The sequence below is a fragment of the Microtus pennsylvanicus genome, chromosome 3 (genome assembly GCF_037038515.1).
Source record: "Microtus pennsylvanicus isolate mMicPen1 chromosome 3, mMicPen1.hap1, whole genome shotgun sequence".
NCBI classification, from domain to species: domain Eukaryota; kingdom Metazoa; phylum Chordata; class Mammalia; order Rodentia; family Cricetidae; genus Microtus; species Microtus pennsylvanicus.
The window spans coordinates 136,061,468-136,082,569 of record NC_134581.1 but is presented as its reverse complement, the minus strand read 5'-3'; the positions used below and the strand labels follow the sequence as shown (position 1 = coordinate 136,082,569).

General features: G+C 36.1%; 1 pseudogene; it reads right to left on the bottom strand.

Moving 5' to 3' along the window:
* Positions 1-11,540: 11,540 nt before the first annotated feature.
* LOC142847346 (large ribosomal subunit protein eL29 pseudogene) lies at positions 11,541-12,076 on the bottom strand (annotated as a pseudogene).
* Between the last annotated feature and the right edge of the window lie 9,026 nt (positions 12,077-21,102).

Genomic DNA, 21,102 nt, shown 5'->3' with positions numbered 1-21,102 from the left:
GACTGTCCAAAAAGAAGAAGAAGGAGGAGGAGGAAGAGGAGGAGGAGGAGTAAGAAAGAAAAACTAGGAAGAAAGAAAGAAAGTAAAAGGAAAAAAACAACAAAATGATTAACTAATGATATAATGATGTACTCATAGATCAGTGCCTTGTCCTGTCATCACCAAAGGGGCTTCCTCCAGCAGCAAACGGGAGCAGTTGCAGAGACCCATAGCTAGACATTATGTGGAGAGAGAGTTTAAACTGGAGGTTCCCATTGGGTTGTTCCCCCGGGAGTTTGGGAAACCCTGTGGAAGAAAGAGAGGAAAGATTGTGGTAGTCAGAGGAGATAGAGGATACCAGAACATGGCCCCTTGAGTCAACAATGCAGGGCTCATATAGGCACACAGAGACAGAAGTGGCAAGCATGGGCAAGAGTGGGTCTGCACCAGGTTGCCCTGGAATATGTTATCACTGCTAGCTTGGTGTTTTTGTGGGATTCCTAACAGTAGGAGTGGGTGTGTCTCTCACTCTTTTGCCTGTGTTTGGGACTCCTTTCCTTCTATTGTCTTCCTTGTGGAGCCTCAGTATGAGGGCTTTTGCTTTGTCTTACTTTGTTTTGTCTTGTTCAGTTGTTTTCTCTTAGAGACATTTTTTTTTCTCTGAAGGGAAAAGGAGGTAGCACTGGAGGAGAGCAGAGGTAGGAAGGAGCTGGGGGAGAAAATGGAGGGGTAGAGGGAGAAGAAATTGTGGTCAGGATTTTTCATAGAAAATAAGACTCAATAGATTAAAAAAAATGAAGATCCCTTACTTTGGGACATAGAATTCAACAGGTGCAATTTCTCTTTCTTGCTCTTGGAATGTTTATAGAGCCATAGCGATCTCTGGTTTTGAAATTTTTTTTAATAAGAAGAGTCATCCACCTTTACAATGATAATTTATTTTGGGATAAGTCTGTTTTTGCCTGACTTATTATTTTGAGCCTATATGAAAGGAAACAGAGATATGAGACAGTCATGAGGGAGGGAATTTCATTATCATAGTGTTTATCTGTGTACTATTGAATCCTGTGTATATTCATATGCGTGTTTGAAATGATCTATGGTATACATATTTTTTCTGTGCCTGCTTATTTGTTGCCGTTTCTAAAAGTCAAGGGGATTCAGAACAGCTTCCAGACAATGGTCTAAAATAACTGTGTTCTTCTTTTATATATATATATATATATATATATATATATATATATATATATATATATATATATATTTCACAAAATTTACCTATATATTATATATGCACATATTTGTTAAACACCTATGTCTTATATTTCATTTTTAGCTCTCTACTAATGGAGGCATATAACTGTAACTTTTTTTCACATTTCTACTTGGATTTCAATTAAAATTGTATTGAATTTTGCTTTTTCTAGCTTTTTATCTAGTCTCATCATCCTCCCACTGTGATTATGGGTTCTTGACAGTGAAAATAGCATTCCTAGGTTCATGGAATCTTTATTATACAAAAATGTGCATTAATGTCACTCTTATCTGCTAATGGCCTCCATGAGCAGAGAAAGCAATGAAAAGGAACGAGAATGATTATTTATTCACGAGCCTGGTAGAGCACATCACTAATGAACCATGACGGCAGATGGTCTGAGCAAATTTCCAGACTTAGACAAGGTCTGAACTTTTGGTTTTCTTCAAAACATGCTTAATAATTATTTGCTATTACATGCATAAGAATAGAATATTGCAATTCTGTTCCATACTTATTTTAGTGAATTTGAAATGTGCTGGGCATTAAAATACAAAGTCTGTTATATCTGATAGGTAGATGTGATATTGAGGTTCTGCATGGGTCATCACAGCATAATACACAGCAACTTGTTCTGTAATGGCCAATTTAGAATCTCCTACATTATCGCCAGATTCAGCTATTGCCGGAGGATATCCTTATATAACTGAAGTTCTTGGAACAATGAATTCAACAAGTTCAGAATCTACATGGCTCAAATTGTGCCAGATGCTTGAATCATAGATATTTACAAAATAGTCATTATCATCAAGGAAGTTATTTTAGAGCAAACTGCATTTCTACAAAGAAATATGCTTGGAAAGAAATTTTGTCATGTTCTCTTGATTACAAAGATCAGCAATTTTTTATCTAAAATTTTTTACATTTTTCCTAAAATGGGGTTTGCTAATTAGCAACACACTACTGATAAATGTGTTGCCTGATGATATGTAGATGTGTGTGCATGTGTGTTATATGAAAGTTTTAGTCTATGTGACAATTCTCTATCATGTATACACCTGTTGTATCTTTCCTCATTTAAAAACCACAGCTTCTTGGTCACCCATTCCATTTGACTTAGATCCTATCACCATATATCTAGATCCCAAGCCTACTTGGCTCACTCATCAAAGACATTTTGCTTTGTTCATAATTTCACTCTCAATTTGTGCTTCCTTTACTATCAGTGTTTAAATCAAGGTAGCACCACCATAATTGCCAGTCTTTTTCCTTGACTTCCTGTCTTCCAACAACCTGTCAATCCGTGCTTTCTTTACTATAAGTGGTTAAGTCAAGGTAACACACCAATCATTTCCAATGCTTTCTTCTTGATTTCTTGTCTTACAATAACCTGTTTCTTAAAGTTGCTTTGACCTTATTATTACATGCTCAAGATAATATCCTACATACTTTATCAAACTTATGTCATGCTTGGCCACTTAATCTTAATTCTACTTTTTCCACTCAAAAATCATTTGACAAGATTTAGCCCCGCAACCCATTGAGGCACCAAAGTTTACCACTGTTTAGCTATGACCAAAATCTGCATTTTGACTTTGGGATTTGGGGTTAATAAAGCATCTGAATGCTTTAAGCAGGGTTTAATGGGCTATCCTGTTAGAACCATGACAGACAGTGATGCTGAGGGTGATTTCAACTGTGGAAGCCTGATTAAAGAAGTCTCAAAAAAGAATGTTAGTGTGTAGCTGAGAGACCATTCTTATGTCCCAAAATTTCTGCCAGAGGTTGTGTTCAAGATTAATAGATTGTTTTGGCTGAGGAGATTTTCAAACAACCTCATATTAACTGTGATGGTTGGTTATTAGTGGACACACTTATTCAGATCTACAATGAAAAGGAGCAAGCTGAGCAAGGAAAAATACAAAATGTAGAGTTTGAAGCAGAAAGGAGTGCTAGGAAAAGAAAGAAAAGCACTAGTTTAAAGAAAGCCTGATCCTAGGTCAAAGAAAGGGAGTAGTGACATAGGTAAAGAACCACTCAGCTAAGCTTTCAATTTGTGCAAAGGAGTTAGAGTTTTAAGTTAGGGCCAGGTGTGGTGGTACACACACACACTTTTAATTTCAGCACTCTGGCAGAAGTGACAGGCAGATCTTGGTGTTTCAAGGCAAGTCTGGCCTAGAGTGAGTTCCAGGACAGTGAAGCATAGCCAGTTAAAGAAACCATTGAAAACAGAAACTTGGTGAAGATGTAATTGAACAAAGAAGTCATGCTTCAGGCCCAGCAAGCAGCAGAACTTGGCATCTTCGGCCATGTGGTTCTGACTTTAGAGTCAAGGATGTAAGAAAGGGGTTATGGAATGACTAAGGAAAGCCACCTAGACTAGGCACGTGGCAGGGGTATCCCTACAAGGAGGCCTATAGATGCCATTGTGTGAAGGTGAAGTCTGGATTGCCTTGGAGACCCCGAGGTGATGAATATGCCAGGATTGTGTGATACCTGCCAAGGAGAGTTGATAATAGGAAGTAGAACCAGCACAAGAAAAAGAAGTGTATTTTAGTCAACATAACTGAAAAAGTCGGAGATCTGAAGAGTGCTTTGACCACAAGCAAGGAGATGCTGAGTTTGGAGTTTGCCCAGTTGGTGTTCAGTTTTACTTTCAACAATGCATACTCTGTGACATTGCATGTTGGAATTATGTGATATGCATTTTTATTTTGATTGTACAGGGATTATTCTTAATAGACTGCCATGATTCTCAGAAGAGACTTTGAACTTTGGACTTTTAAACAAGAACTTTGGACTTTTACACAAGAGAAACTGTGATAGACTATATATGGCAACTTTTAATAGGACTGAATCTATTTCTTCATTATGATATGGCTACAAACATGGGGGGACCAGGGAGTTGAATGTGATGGTTTAAATAAAAATGACCCCATAGACTCACAGGGTGTTGTTCTATTAGGAAGAGTGGCTTTGTTGGAGAAAATGAGGTGCTGTGATCATTGTGTCTCTTCACAGCAATAAAACTCTAGCTAAGATAGTAACTCTGCACTCTCTGAATGGACTTAAAGTCTGCTCCAAAGGAGGGAATTTTATGCCACTGTAATCCTGGTCAAAATCTCATGGCTGGGGAGGTTATAGGTATTAGGGTAGTAGCTGGTATTGCTATTTTATAAAATGCTGATGTCACGTTGCTTTCTAGATGTGTTTATCCCCATATAACTGGGCTGTGCTCAACTTTGTTCAGAAAAGTGCCTTTTCACAGTGGGCAGCACGCAATGCAAAGATGTAGAACTGAGCAAAATACTGAGAATTAGAGACTTGGTCCTCAACCCTGAATGCAACATATTATCAATCCCACACCTCTCCAAGTCTCAGGAAATATCATGGCAGAGAAGGCAGACAGATTGATGATAAGAGCCAGGTGATAGTCAGGAGTGCTGTGGAATGCAGACTTCTGAACTCAACATGGCAAGAACACGTCAACACCTACAAGGACTCACTGCATCTCCCAAAAGAACAAGTTAACACCTTCTAGAACTCACAGCATCTCCTATAAGAACAAGCTCCATACCTTTACTCAAGAACTGTTTGAAAATGATAGCTATTATGAAGAGGCAATCATTTTTCTTTTAGTTTTTGCTATTTATACACTTCCAATGCTTCAATGGATCACCTAATTTATGCACATATGGGCAGCACTAATTGTAGTTATTGGGTTCTTTATCAACAAATCAATAAATAAACAAAAAGCAAGCAAATAAGTAAATAGATGAAACTGAATGAGGGAATTTAGAAAAGGTTGTGGGGTGACTATGATCATATTTCATTTTATACATACATATAATTGACAAAGAATAAAAAACTAAAGTAAAATTGGCCTATTGACCCATTCTGTCTACTTCTTGAACAAAATACTTTTGAGATATTTCTAAGTTTTGTTTCTTCACTTTTTGTTTACTTCACATATTGCATCTCACCTCTCTATTGCTACCATGGAGATCAATAAGGTGTCCTATAATGAAAAATCCAATTAACACTTTTGTTTTCACTTTATTTGCTTCTCCAGCACTGTTTCAGATGACTGGGTTCTTTATTCATCCAGAAAGGTCTCGTTTTGTGCATACTTTTTGGTAACTATTGTTAAATGAACCCATTTAATTTAAATTCAAATATCTACTTTATCCTTAACTTTGAAGCCTTCTTCACAGCAGTTGATAGATATAAGGATTTAAGTACAATCAATAAAATGTACTAGTTACTAATTTGGAATTGAGGGAATGAATAGAGTGTGAGTTATTTTTGATTGTGTAGCATAATTATATATTTATGTGAACTTTCAGTGGTCAGTTTGTACATCCGGAGCTCATGAAGAAGGAACAAGATGAGAGATTACATTTAGAGGCAGTCATGTAGATATCTGCATTTTCTTTTCTTTCCTCTGTCCTTCTGTTCTTCTCAAGTCTTCCTTTCTCCTTTTCTACATGTCTCTCCATTTCTTCTTTTCTTTCTCTTTCCAGTTTCTTCTCTCCCATCTTATTATATCTTTTAGATTGTAAAAAACTATTTTTTTCTTTTTTTTTCCCGAGACAGGGTTTCTCTGTAGCTTTTGGTGCCTGTCCTGGAACTAGCTCTTGTAGACCAGGCTGGCCTCGAACTCTCAGAGATCCACCTGCCTCTGGCTCCCGAGTGCTGGGATTAAAGGCGTGCACCACCACCGTCCAGCAAAACTATATTTTTCAAAGTGAAAAAAAGGAAGCAGCAGAGTTGGAAGCCTGTGTTAGGAACCGAAACATGACTGTGCACTGCTAGTTGCTGAAAATCTTTTGTGTTTACTTGATCATCATTTACAAGTATATATTCATGGATGAACTTCAGAGCACACCTTATACAGTATGTCACTCATTATTTCACTAACTCAATCATTTATTCTAGTCTAAAATCTTGATACTACCTAATAAACATGAAATACTTGAGTATATTTGAGGTAGAATATTAAAAATTTAATGGGAATTCATGCCTTTCAATAGGTACCAGCAATATTACTAAACTTATATACTATTATGTTTAGTGAATTCTATAGACTTCCCACATAAATCCCAACATGAATCAGAGATTTTGAAGATTATTTTTGTGTTACAAATGAATAAATTAAGATTTGAATACTTTTTCTAAAATGCATAACTATTGAATAAAAATTCTATTAAGAGATATTCTTTTGCCTGAAAAGCTGGATCTCCTGGATCTTACAACTTCATTAACTAGGAGTGCTGCAATAGGTTGTTTATGATGCTGTGATAAAATGTTTAAGATGCTTTGAGATTTTTCAAAGGAGCAAATAACTTTGAATGTAGCTTTGATATGTGGAATCCCTGGAGCATATACAATGCATTGAGCACACATCCTTTTATTGTCTCTGTAATCTCACACTCCCTAGAAAATACTGACTGCTTGTCTTAGTGACATGTAAATAAATTTTTAAAAGTTGTGTTTCTTTTGATATGATTTTGTAAGCATTTTTTCATAGTTAATCTATATGGAACTGTATTTACTATGTTGAAAATATATAGCCAAATCACTGTGTAGTGAAGCATGATCTATTAATTAACTGTGACTGTGTGGTTTAATGGAAGAGAAATTGTGTTCTCTCTAATTTTCAAGGCCATATATTACATGAGATATGGGCATACTCCCTCTGGAGAATATGGGGCAGATAATACCATTTCCTTCCAATTCATGGATGTTGGTATGTGATTGGTTTACAGCAATACCACTCCAGTCATCAGGGACAACATCTTTAAATCCTTCTATCCACATTCATCTTGACTTCTCTTGTGCAGAATGTCCGATCTTTCTTTTGCCTTTTCCTTGTCTTTTTCTCATAATGGCACCATGACTCTAATTTTTGTACACTGAATAATTTTACATCTCAATAATCTAGATATGATTGTATAGTATACACACACTAGTGGTTTGAATGAGAGCGGCTTCATAGGCTTATATATTTGCATGCTTAGTACACAGTTGGAGGACTGTTTGGAAATATTAAAAAGTGTGGTTTCTTATGAGGTATTCACCAGAAATCAGTTTTGAGGTTTCAAAAGCACACTCTAGGACCAGTCTCACTCGCTCCTTCCTTCTGCTACTGATCAGGATGTATCTCTTCTCTGCTTCTCCACCACCCTGACGACCGACCTGCCAGCATGCTCTCTGCCATGACCCTAATGTTCCAAATCTTTGAAACAATAAGAAAGCCCTGATTAATACTTTCTTTTATAATAGTTGCTTTTATCATGTATATTGCCACAGCAATAGAAACCTTCACTAAGAGAACATATATCATATATCTAGCTGAATATACATAAATAAATGCACAGGTAAGCTGTGCAAAACAACAAATTCTTTTTTTTTCAAGTACTGTGATTTTTATTTTCATTGTCCCGAGCATCCTATGCCAGCAACATAGATGGACGTGCTTGTGCCTGTCCATGATGTCAGAAACAAGAACAACACATTCTTAAATAACAGAGCATGTCAGGGGCACCATTGTCATCTGAGGTTGTGTAAATACACTTTGTAAGTTTCTCACATGATAAAAATTCCCAGTGGTGCAATTTTAGGAAGCATTGTCCTGGATACGTGTGAGGAAAAAGAGGGGAAAAAATGATTTTTCTGAGTGAGGACCAGCTGCACTAGAAATAAAAAAATTGAAGATTTATATGAATGAATAGACCAAATTCTTCTTTGCAATGTCTCCGGGTTTGATTTAATCATAATTTAATTTTGCAGTTAATGATGTATAATGTTTAAACTTGCTCATGTAAATGATACGTAAATATTATTGTTTTACTTTGCTGTCAGCTTAAAAGACACAGTTTACTGCAACCCATGTCTCGCATGCATCTGTGTTTTTGCCACCATTAGAATAACTTTTGCAATCATCTAGCACAGGTAAATCCATCACGTTTACCAGATATAGCTTCTGTAATGGTCTGTGTCGTGAGGAATACATTTACATATAATCTTATCATTCTTCAAATTACTATATGATCCAACTATCATTTATTTATGCTTTAATATAACAATCTTTTTAACAATGCAAACATTTTAAAGTATTTTCTTAATAAAAGAGTATACTAATTTGTTTCCATTTTGAAGAGAACTACAAAAGAAATATTTGTAACCAAATCTGATTAGTGTAATTTATTCACTGGTAGTGAATAGATACTTGTAACTCTTTTCTTCCTATTTTTATTGGCATTGCCAGATTTCTTTAAATATTTCAGACAACTGAGGTTTTAGTGTATGTATCTTCAGTAGTACAGTGTTTAAAACGAGCCATTGAGGAAAATAAGCATAAGACTGGGTCACTTTTATAGATCAGATGAGACATATGGTGACTCCTTTTAATGAAAGATTTTAGGGAAAACATCCTCACATTAAGTACATATAATTTATGAATTTAAATGAAAGAAAATATAATGAAATTATTCCATGAAACTAAATTTTTAATTATTCCAAACTAATAATCAATATGTAATTTGTAAAGCCACTATAGAGATGTTTAAACACATGCGGGTTTAAACAGACTGAAATAATCAGTGGAAAACAGAACAAAACATTTAATGGATGTTTTTGCTATCTAAAGTGGGACAATTAAAGGTGTTGCAAAGCAGTCTCTAATTATAAAATACCTGTTTTTATTTTAAATTCTATGCCCTATTGTTTCAATAATAATAATAATACAGTTTAATCAACAAAAGACTTATTTAATCCATTTTGTTAGAATTGTAGATCTTATAATCCGCAAGAGCTCAAGTAATTTTCAATGAAAAAATGATTAACTGCATGCAGTTCTTTCCTGTGGACATTTGATGGATTACTACACTTCAGGTCAAAAATATACCCCAAGAAAACCTGCAGTACTACAGTGGTTGTCTGCAAGAATACATACAAAATTTGGTGTCATGTTATGCTTGTGCCCTTTGGCTATGGATTATTTGAGTACCTGACTACAGTGGTTACTAGAAATGGTTGTATGTGGTGGTGAAATTTTGTTATGCATCATATCCTATGGATCCACTGAAATACAAATGTTTTAATTACTTCATTGGAAAGCAGTGGGACACTTTGCTATATTGATTTGCTAGGCATAAGACATTCCTAGCTCTGCTAATTTTACTCTTCTTGGTTTGCAGCCTGGAATAATAGGTTACATAAATAACTGCATTGTGGGCTGCTCATCTAAACTTCATGTGATTCCACTATTTATTAATATCATACTGAGCAACTCTGTCAAGAATATGCACTGCTATTCTCCCCCAGCAATGGAAGTGACCATGACAGGGTTAAACAATTAGACACAGGTGAAGTGCCATTACAGCTAAGGCTATGGCATCACCTGGACCTGTTGGAATAAAACCACGGTATTTGGTTTGGTCTTGCGACCTTTTTGTTTATCCCAGGATATCTGGGAAAACCTTGGACTGACAGACTAAGAACAAAAGAACTGGGGAGGTTTGTAGGAATGTGTAGGAGATAAATGAGGGCGTGGAGGAAGAAAGTAATAAGAAAATATTATGGACATGTATTGAATTGCCCAGTAACAAAATAAAGCAATAATATATTCCAAAAACTCTTTTCATGCTTTGGTCGATGACATAGATCCTCTTGGCCCCCATTCTTAGAAACAACATAACCTTCAAAATCCTCTAAAATTCTTTCACATGTGATTGCATGCTGGAATCATTATTTGTCATATGAAGGATTCTTTCCTAATTTAATATTTGCTGTATTATATCAAGGAGAGATTATATTTCATAATCTTGTCACTACTCACTATAGGCAAGTTAGGCAAACACAAAGAATCTGTAACTCTGCGTAGTTCATCTTCATGTAATGTATAGAGTCTCATACTTTGAGTGGCAACAAAGCCAGCTTTGTTCTTGGCTACACCTTATTGAATGAATGCACACCGTGAGAGGTGAATTATAGTTCAAGGAAGCACAAGCATTTCTCATGTGGACACAAGCACAGCTCTCCTGGATAGGAAATTTGTGAGGAATAGAAGCAACCCTCCCAAATAGGTTATTGGGATATTGAAGTATCCCTAAATTTCCCCTAAAATAGGGGTATTAAAAAACACAGCAATGCAAAGTGAGTTTCCTTTGGCACCTCAAAAATGCTTCCATTTCCTAGTGTCCGTTTATTTAACACTGTGAAGCATATGGTGAAAGGAAACTTGAGTACATATTCATTTATCATTGTGATAAATTGTTTTATAAAAGTTGTTACCTTTCCCCTGGGATAATCTCAATTACATATTTAGGAATAAATATCTGCAATTAAATTACCAGCCAAAATGAAGCAATTATGAAGATATTAGGTATCTGCTGTGAGCTGAAGACAAGGTGTTATCTTTCACTTAGCTTAAGCTCCTACTAAATCTAAGGGTATTCCTGAATTAGAGCATGATTCCAAGAGATGCAGTAAAATTTTGATACTCTGGATTATTTTGGAATCCCATTGAAACTGGATGCCTTCTATAGGCATTTGTTTGTTTTAAAGTATCTATGTATGTATCTCCTTTATTATATTACCCTGAACAATAGAAAGTATTATTCCAAAGATTAACAGTCCCAAATGAACACAACTATTAGGTCAGAAACTTCTTTATGAAAACATACTATTTTAGACTTCTGTGTTGTTAGTTAGAGAGGGGTCAAGAATGCCAAGAAACCCCACAGAAGGCTTTTCTTTTCTTTTTTTTTTTAAATTTTTTTTATTGATAAAAGGAGAATAAAGAAAAGAAAAAAAAACAAATTTCCACCTCCTCCCAGCCTCCCATTTCCCTCCCCCTCCTCCCACTCTTCTCCCCCTCCTCCCACTCTTCTCCCCCTCCTCCCACCCCTCTCCCCTTCCCCCCACTCCTCATCCCCTCCCTCTCCAGTCCAAAGAGCAGTCAGGGTTCCCTGCCCTGTGGTAAGTCCTAGGTCCTCCCCCCTCCGTCCATATCTAGGAAGGTGAACATCCAGACTGGCCAGGCTCCCACAAAGCCAGCACATTGCGTAGGATCAAAACCGCGTGCCATTGTCCTTGGCGTCTCATCAGCCCTCATTGTTCGTCATGTTCCGAGAGTCCAGTTTTATCCCATGATTTTTTGGTAACAGTCCAGCTGGCCTTGGTGAGCTCCCAGTAGATCAGCTCCACTGTCTCAGTGGGTGGGTGCACCCCTCGTGGTCCCAACATCTTTGCTCTTTTCTTTTTTTAACAGAACTTGCCTCAAGTTTATTTGTAAAAACAGCATAAGGTCCTGGACATCTGCAAATACTGTGTAGGTGTTCACACCAGTCCATCTGTCTTCACATTGGCAGACTGAGACCTTTTTTATGGGGCCTTCACAGGGGCCTGGGCACCTTTGGGAGCCTGAGCTGCAGCTGAGGCCTCTGCCTTGGCTTGAATCTTGGGCTTTTTTTTTTTTTTTTTGAGTCTACGACCCCTGGCCATGTAGCTTCTAATCCTCTTCCCAAGCTTGGGGTGAACAATTAAAGCCAGAAGGGTGAGTTTGCTGATAGGGCCCTTTGCCACCTTGGGCTTCACCACCTGGGGCTTCACCAGGGCCTTGATCGCCTCCGCAGGTGCACTCATGGCCTTTGCATTATTTGGCTGCATCTTCTTCAGGCCTTTCTTGTTGTGCTTCTTGGCAAAGCGCATGTTCCTCAGGAACTTGGGGTCAAACCCCTTGCGAGATTCGTAACTTTGTGACCGGGTTTTCTTGATACCATTTCAGTGCCATTTCTGGGACTGGTTGTGTGTGGTGTGGTTCTTGGACTTGGCCATGGCTGGATGGTAATCGGCCCGTAAGGCTTTTCATAACATTGAGATTTGCCTGTTCCTGGAAGCACCAATTTACTTCCCAAAAGGATCAGCATCAAATGAACCTCCCTGTGGAGTTTACATTTATTGGGGCAAAATACCCATTCAATAAGAATCTTCCCTTGCTTTGACTTCTGACAATACACAGTCCAAACTGGAAAAACAGGACAGAAGAAAATAACTGCTGAACATTGCCAAGACAAAGTAGGCAAGTACTTTAAAATTCCTTTTTCAGAAGAAAGTCTGTCAGATATTCTGGACCTGTAGGATGAAAATGAATGTTCCAACATTACAGAGAACCTCGGGTGACTGTCCAGGCAGCCAGATGTTTCTGTCACTTTTATAGCTTTGAAAGTTGTTATCTATGTACTTCCTACTTACTCAGCTAATATTATATCCTTTTTGGATATCTGATGGAGTTGAAGATGAAATAGTTATAATTATAGTTTTCTTTGTTACCAAATTCAGAAAAAATTACAAGCAAGGTATGAAGTATACAAGGTTGAGAAACAAAAAAATTTAAATTGCTTATCTAAAAATATTTTGAGGTCTAAAATGATAGTTTTAAAATGGTAATAAAAGTTATAATAGAAAATAGTTTAAGCATAAAATTTTAGATTTACTGAAATAGGATAGATAATAGAGTATTTTCTTTAAAATTTACAAATACTAGTGGACTAAACATTGCAAATATATTTTTTACTTCATAATGATTCTTATTGCACATAATTTTACTGTATTCTTGTATTCTAGTTAAAATATTTCCTTTTTATTTAGACAAAAGAGGGAAATGTTGTAGAATAATCTTTTGTACATTATAAAGATGTGACTTGGACAAGGTGCCTTTTGATTGGGTTAATAAATTGCTGAATGGTCAATACCTTGCAGGAGGTATAGGCAGGACTTCCAGATAGTGAGAAATGAAGTAGGAGATAAAGTTAGATGCTGTAGAAGATGCCAGGAGACATGGGGATGAAACAAGAAGCACAAGATGAAAGAGAGATAATAACATGTGATAAATGGGTTATTTTAATTTATAAGAGCTAGTGGAATAAGCCTATGCTAAAGCTACATGAAATAAGATATCAGTGTTCTTAAAATAACACAGAGATAAGAAATCCTAAGTGGGTAATCCCAAATAATAGTTATCCTAAATAGAATATGAAAATGGACATGCACACATTATTTTAGAGAATTATTAGAAAAACAGCTATAATATTTTCATGTTCCCTACACCCATTTTCTATATAACAAGTGTTTTACTATAGTATATTACATAATAAAACAATACTGATATATTATTATGGAGTCAAAACCCTCTTCTCCTTTAAAAAAAAACAAGTAAGCATTCAAAGTATAAGTGGTCACAAACATTGCAGGGATAATTCTGTGGCTCTCTTCTTCTGAGACTTAAAGTGATGGAGTGGTTGTCTCTCATAACCATACACCAAGAGCATTGAATTCATCTCCTGTCTCCCCTCTTACTTCCATCCTGACATTGTTGGGTATTTTAAGATTAATGGGGTTTACTTAAATTTTTAATATAATATTTTCCAAAATACTTCCTTTGCTCACTCAAGCATACAGTATGCAGAGCATTTGTGCTCTGTAGTGCTCTCTAGTTTAGATTCTCAAATACATTTATAATTATTTCAAAATAATACAGACTAGAATTACAAACAAATGTATAATTTTCACAACAATTTATTAAATAGGGTTAATATTATGTATTGGTGAAAATTGCAAGAATGTCATATGCTGTCAGTTAAAGCATAGAATAGTGTAGTCATTTTGGAAACTATGCAACAGTATTTACAAAAGCTTAACCATATTCTTGTTTTATGTTACAACTTTGATAAGTCTTACAAGAACTTTTTCCACATGGTAACCAACATCAGTCACTAGAATGTCTATAGCAGCATTTTTTGAAATACATACAAACTGGAACTACAGAAATGTTGTTAACAGAAAAACATTAATACTTAATATCATGAGACAGTCGAAAATAATCTTCAAAATAAGCAATGATAGCAATGCATTTAACAAATGTAGAAGTGGATGTGAAAAAACTTCCACACAAAAGAGTGCATACTGTGTTATTCTGTTTATCTGAAATCTACTAATGATACTGTCTCTAAATGGAGGAGATGTTTTATGTGCCACTATTCATATCTCATTTATTAATGTAAATGCTAGTTCTACCAATGCTTTGTAAAACGTTCCCAGGTCTCCATTGCTGATATAGCATATTACTGCAAGTACACTCTTTATAAAAAATCATTTAAAAGGGGAGGAAGATATTCTCTTGCAATTCTCTGATATTGTAATGACCATTTCTCCTGGATATCCTTATGTTAACTTTATTTTACAAGCAGCTGATGTTCCCTTATGCTTACTGATTAGGAACTTCCAGTCCTTTTCTGTAGATCATTTAGACCTCTTGTCAAATTACTCAACAAGCAGAACATATTGGGCCTTAATTAAATATCCCTTCCATGTACCTAACTCCCATGATTGCACAGCAAAAAAAAAAATCTATGGACTCATATGTACTATTTCTGTTGTTGCTTAACAGGGACATGTGCATCATCTGTCTTGACTAAAGTTTTGAAGTGGTCATTATTAGGAATATTTTCAAAACAAAATTATTGGTTTCTAAATTCCATAACTTTGATTCAATATTCTTTCCTCACAACAATTCTATGATTTTATTTCCTTAACAAAATCACATTAAAACAAAACAAAACAAAACAACTCTGATCCCTTAACAAGTGTGTTTGATTTTCTTTCAGTCTATTGGGAATTTTTCTAGGACTTGTTCTCTTTATAGCACTCAAGATTTCCATGTATCACATCAGATCCTTTCTGCCATTACTCACATTTGTTTAATCTATGGAAAAATTTGGCTGATCCAATATGACCAGTTCTACACCTTAACCTGGGTAGAATACTAGTATAGAAAATAGTCTAATGGTTATATATATATATATATATATATATATATATATATATATATATATTTCACAATTTTGTATTTTCACTCCTATCTTTTTTTTAAATTTGTCTTTGTCTTATGCCTTTCTATATGCTTTAGAACTCAGAGAAGAAGGAAAGGTTTGTTTTCCATTTGAATAAATATAGTACAAGGAGAATTGTTCAAAATTAGAAAGAATCACCTTGCTACTTAGAATTTCTTACTATCAGGTGGGTTAACAACATCAGTGTGAAGCCACCAAGGTCATTTGAGCCTCCACTCTCTAGGATTTATCTTCCTTCAAAACTCTGAATGCCTTTTCTTTTTGAAACCTGACTTGTAGGCTCTGTGATAGGTCTTATATATTTTGTGACACTTGGGAGGATGATGCCTGTCTTCACTATAATATTTCTTCAGAATATCTCTGTTAGGACCCTGTTGAGAACCTATGATATAATTGATCACACAAAAGTTTATATGACTCTTGGGAGAAACTTTTTCTTAATTTAATTTCCCTGAGGATACCGTATGGTCAACTGAGGCATCTACTTTTCTAGCACGTTCTTGCTTAGTCCTGTGTTGCCCTCCTCTGAGTGACTTTATTCCTCACAATTGCCTCAGACATTTTGCCTTTAGTTTACCTGATAGAAATGTTTCCGTGGTGAGGTGAATAATGCTACAAAGTGTGATTGATTTGGCAGTACATCCTCCAGGGGATTGTCCTACTACTGTGTTTTAGATTATTCTGGATTCCACTGTGAGTTATAATAACAATTTATCTGTGAAATAAGCCATCTCTCACCGTGGAAGATTGATAGAATTGAGAAATGTCTGCCTACATGAGATATAAGAAAACATAAAGAAGCATTTCAAATGCCTAAGGAATTCCTATCGACTTGATTAGACACAGTGGATACCTTGAAGGTAGTTACTCTTCTTTCTTATATTTAAAGTAACCTCTTCTCCTATGTTAGTTTATATGAATAATTATTTAATCATTATATGCTATATAAATTGATATGCATTCTTTTGAGGAATTCTAAACTCATAAAACAACTTCTTGCATTTTTTTTACATTGCCAATCATGAGATTCACATTTGCAAATATTATTTAAGTTCTGTAAATTCTATATTAGTTAACAACAAAGATAGAGAGGATTATACAATAGCTAACTGAAAGAGCAGGGCTGTAGGACAGAGACATTTCTTATTTTGCTAATTCTCTTCCATCTGGTAAATTTTATATTTAGAAATCACTGAAAAGCATTATTAAATAGAAAAAAATAATCACAAAAAGAAATATAAAAACAGCAGTCATTACAAACAGGCAAGGATAATAGTCAAAGAAGAAGAAGCAAGAAGAGAGGAATGAGTCCTTCTGTAGGCTGCAAATATGCATTGCTTTCATTGGTTGATGAACAAAACTGTTTCATCCAATGGCCAGGAAAAATAAATCAAGGTGGGAAATCTAAAGAAAGATGCAGAGAGAATGAATGCAGAGTCATGAGATGCAAAGTAGCCACTGGAGTAACATGCTGGAGTATCACCGGTAAGCCTCTGCCTCATGGCAAGGCACAGATTAATAGAAAGGGTTAATTTAATTGTAAGAGTTATCCAGTAATATGCCTGAGTCACTGGCCAAACAGTCAAGAGTGTAATTTCATAAGCGACTGTGGAGACCTGCGAGTGGAAAAGAAACTGGTCCAAGAGAACCAGAGGGACAGAGAAAAATATTCAAGTACAGTGAGCTTCATATTCTGTTAACTACCTCTGACCCCTGAAACACTTGCTTCTCATGTTAGCCTATCAACCATCTATGCAGAAATCCTGTTTCTAGATTATTTTACTGATATCCATCCTGCTCCAAACAGACTAAGTTCTTGATTATAATTTCTAGTTTTTATAAGCCATGCTCCATGTTCATTTATAAGTCAAACTCATCATTGCCTTTCTCCTGTAAAATAGGACTGAACAGATGAGTAGGTAGGTAGGGAGAGAGGGAGGGAGGGAGGGAGGGAGGGAGGGAGGGAGGGAGGGAGGGAGGGAAGGAGGGAAGGAGGGAGGGAAGTAGGTAGGTAGTAGGTAGGTAGTAGGTAGATAGGTAGATAGACAGACAGATAATGGATAACTATCCTAGTAAAGTTTGCTGCTCACTCTAAAAAAAAATTTCTCATGAAAACAGTTCTACTGATATCCTTGTCCACATAGCCAAAGTATTTGGGAACAAGTCTCTCATAGTCTCAATAAATGGACTGCTGACCTACTAGTTGTCAAATTTTCTTTGCTTCCATTTCCTTTCTCATTTCAGACATAAAGGCTTTGAACACACACTCTCTCACACACTAACACGCACACACACACAAACACAGAGGCAAAACCACTCACATGTGAAGTTGACAGTACCAGAGTAACCTAAGAACAACACTGGATATAATGATGAGCTTACATGTTTACGCATCTGTATTTTAACAGTTACATTCATACTGATTTGAGTTGCTGTTGTCATTGCTGATATTGTTGTTGCCTCCTTCTTGTTCCCCTCATTTGCTACCTCCTCCAGGATACTTTCAGTCATAGAATACTTGGCAAAAATTCCTTTATGCTTGTGTTTCCTTGGCATTGTCTAGGTAATATATTTATCTCAATGATACCATTAATCATTAGTGTTTTTGTGTAGCAATCCATATAAACCTGCATCGTTATCTAGATGTTTCTTAAGCCCCTGAAGAAAAAAATGAACAGAACATAGCACTGAATTCTTTTAACCTTAATTCACACTTGCAAAACATCAATGGAATCCTTAAGTCTGCATAAACAAATAAAAAGTTGCTTTAGGTGGTGAACTTGAGGGTATGAAGAATAAAGAATGAGAATTTGGGGAATTCATAGATCACTCATTTCATCATCTCCTTATTTCATGGATCCAGAAAACCGAAAATAGTTTCAGAAGGAGAATTGTGTTGAGCAATTAAGGTTTTACATTATTTTAAAATTTTTATTTTATAGTGCTACCACAAAAGATGTGAGAACAAAAGCCTTGAAAATTCATAGAGAGAAAATTCTTAAGAAAAGACTTTTCTAAAATGCAAAATTTTAGGAAAATAATAAATAACAAGGGTCTGGAAGATGACTTAGTGTGTGAAGTACATACTGTGCCAAAGGAGGACTTAGTTCAGGTCCTCAGTACCAGTGCAAAGAGCAGCATAGTGGGTACCTAGAACTCTAGTCCAGGCTGATTGGCAGTGTTCTCCATGGTCTGGAGAGCAATCTATGATATTTATACTTTTAGTTTCAAGAGAGTGAGCCCATTAATTAGATAGCAAGCAGGAGCGAAAGAATAACACAGCAAGAATCGGACAGGTAGCAACAGCACAGTGGTTGCAAACGTCATTAGGTCAAGAGTTTACAACATTCCTTGGAGATGGTTGTATTAATCTGATTGAGACAGTAAACATTGATAATATCTCATCAAATCAGAAGCTTACAAACACGCAGCAGAAACTGAATGTAGTTGTTGACTTCCTGATTAAGCTTTCTGAGGATGACCTTACCATAGCCGAACTTCCCACTACTCATTCCTACTGCAAGCATTTTCTACTTAGAGTAAACTATAATTACCACTATTGAGAATATTTTGCCTTCTGGGTTTTCTGAAGGACTTGTTCTCAATATCCCTAAGTGCTTTTCTCTTTTCCTGTTACTAAAGATAAAGGGTCAGCATGATCCAAAATACGAGTTTTGGAGGCATTTGACATAAACATGCTGAATGCTTGATGTTTGTTGTTGGATTTTATTTCTATCTATCTTTTTTTTATTTTTATTATCTATCTATCTATCTATTTTATTTTATTTTATTTTTATTATCTATCTATCTATCTATCTATCTATCTATCTATCTATCTATCTATCTATCTATCTATCTATCTATCTATCCTCTTTGGGGGCCCACTACCTAGCTCCCAAATGAATATATTGGAGACTTATGCTTACGAATGCCTGAGTTTAGCTTACCTTGTTTCTAGCAAGCTTTTCTAACTTAAATTATCCCATTTCTCTTTATCTGCATTGTGCCTCTGGGCTTTTTACCTTCTTTTCATTCTATATATCTTTCTTTCCCTCTTATTCTGTGGCTGGCTGTGTGGCTGCTAGCTCCTCCCTCTTCTCTCAACTTAGATTTTTTCCTCCAGTCTATTCTCTCTGCCTGAAAGCCTGCCTGTTTCTCACTTTATGTTGGTCATTCGGCTTTTTATTAGACAAAGCAAATGTTTTAGGCAGACACAGTAACACAGCTTTACAGAGTTAAACGAATGCACATAAAAGAATGCAACTCATATTTGCATCATTAAATTATTCCACAGCATAAATGAATACAACACAGCTTGGCTTTGAAATTTTTTTAGTTGTGAGGAGAGGGTCCCACTTGCAGAGTCAGCTTCTCAGTGAACTTTAACAGAAGCTACCTGTTTACCAGTAGACTGTGTATTATAGGCAGAGCCAAGGGATCCCAGGGGATTGTTACTTAGCCTGTCTAGTCACACAGTGAGCTCCAAGTACAGTGAAAACTATTTGATTTATATACATGCCCCCATCTCTGTGCAACAGCAAGAATCAAAGTTAAAGATGATAACAATTTGAGGAGTGTTGGGTGGTACTAGGAGTTGGAGGGAGAGAACATGGAATGATTTGGAAGGACAAAAGGAAAAAAAGAGTTAAATATATTTTAATTAAAATTAATAAAAAGAAAAGAAGGTAAATGGCCATGTTTTCCTTTATAAAGGATTTTATGACATATGAAACTTTGAATCAATTTTTTCTTTGAAATTTTTTTAGATTATAATTTGATTAAAATATTTCTTCCCACCCTTCCTCTCTCAAAACCATTCCATATTTCCATCCCCCACTCTTCTCCAAATTCATGACCCCTTTTTATTTGCTAATTATATTAAATGCATATATATGTATACTCTATTACTGAAAAAAAAAGAACTAGGCACCCCGTGTAGTATAGAATTCTGGTCTTCATGCATACATCTAGAGTTGAGAGCACACATGCGCATGCACACGCAAACACACACACACATTCCGGTGACAGTTTTTTTCTAGGGATTCCAGTACACTGTATTTATAGTCTCCTTTAGGAAAATGTTCTATCTAAGACCTCAAGCCTCACTAATACTGCCAGTGTGCTGATTCTCAAGCTGCATTATATTCTTTTCACTTTGGAATACTGCTGTAGAAAAGAAAGACTGACCACAGTTAACTCTCTATTCTCCTTGTCCTTTCCTTTGGACTGAATTGTGTCCCAGATTCATATACTGAAGCACAAAATCCCAAGGTGAAGGTATGTATAAAGGGAATGGTTTAGAGATAATGAAGCTTAGATGATGTCATGCTATAGGTTTTGTTGATGAGGTTAGTGCCCTTATAAGAACAGACATCAGAGACCCCTTCCTCTCCCTTGTTCTATAACAGGAAGCTTCCATCAGCAGGGGGAAGCCATGCTGATACACTATCTTGGATCCCAAACATTAAAACTGTAAGAAAGTAAATTTATAATGCTCGAGCTATATAGTCTGCGGTATACTGCTAAAGGTGCTTATTATGTTTCATTTAGCAAGTGTCTCTCCAAAAGACTAGTCTAGTGATGGTCTAGTTCCCAGTGTAACTATGTTCAGAGATGTAGCCCTGAGAGAAGATTGGTTCATGAAGGCTTTGATTTCATGAAGGAATTAATCCATCAGTGTATACATAATTTGATAGAATTAATAAAATTGATGTAAGAATAAGAAGGCAAGGACTGGTTGGAGGCAGTGGCCGCAGGGGTAATTTCTCTGAAGGGTATATCCTGTCTTCTGCTCCCTCCACTTCACCCTCTTTGATTCCTGGGTGCAGTAAGACACTTTGTTCTGTCACACCCGGCCACGGTGATGCTCTGCCTCAGCATTGCTCAGAAATGAGACCGGTCAATTGTGAAGTTTAACTTCTAAAGCTAAGAGGGAAAATGTTCCCTCACAGT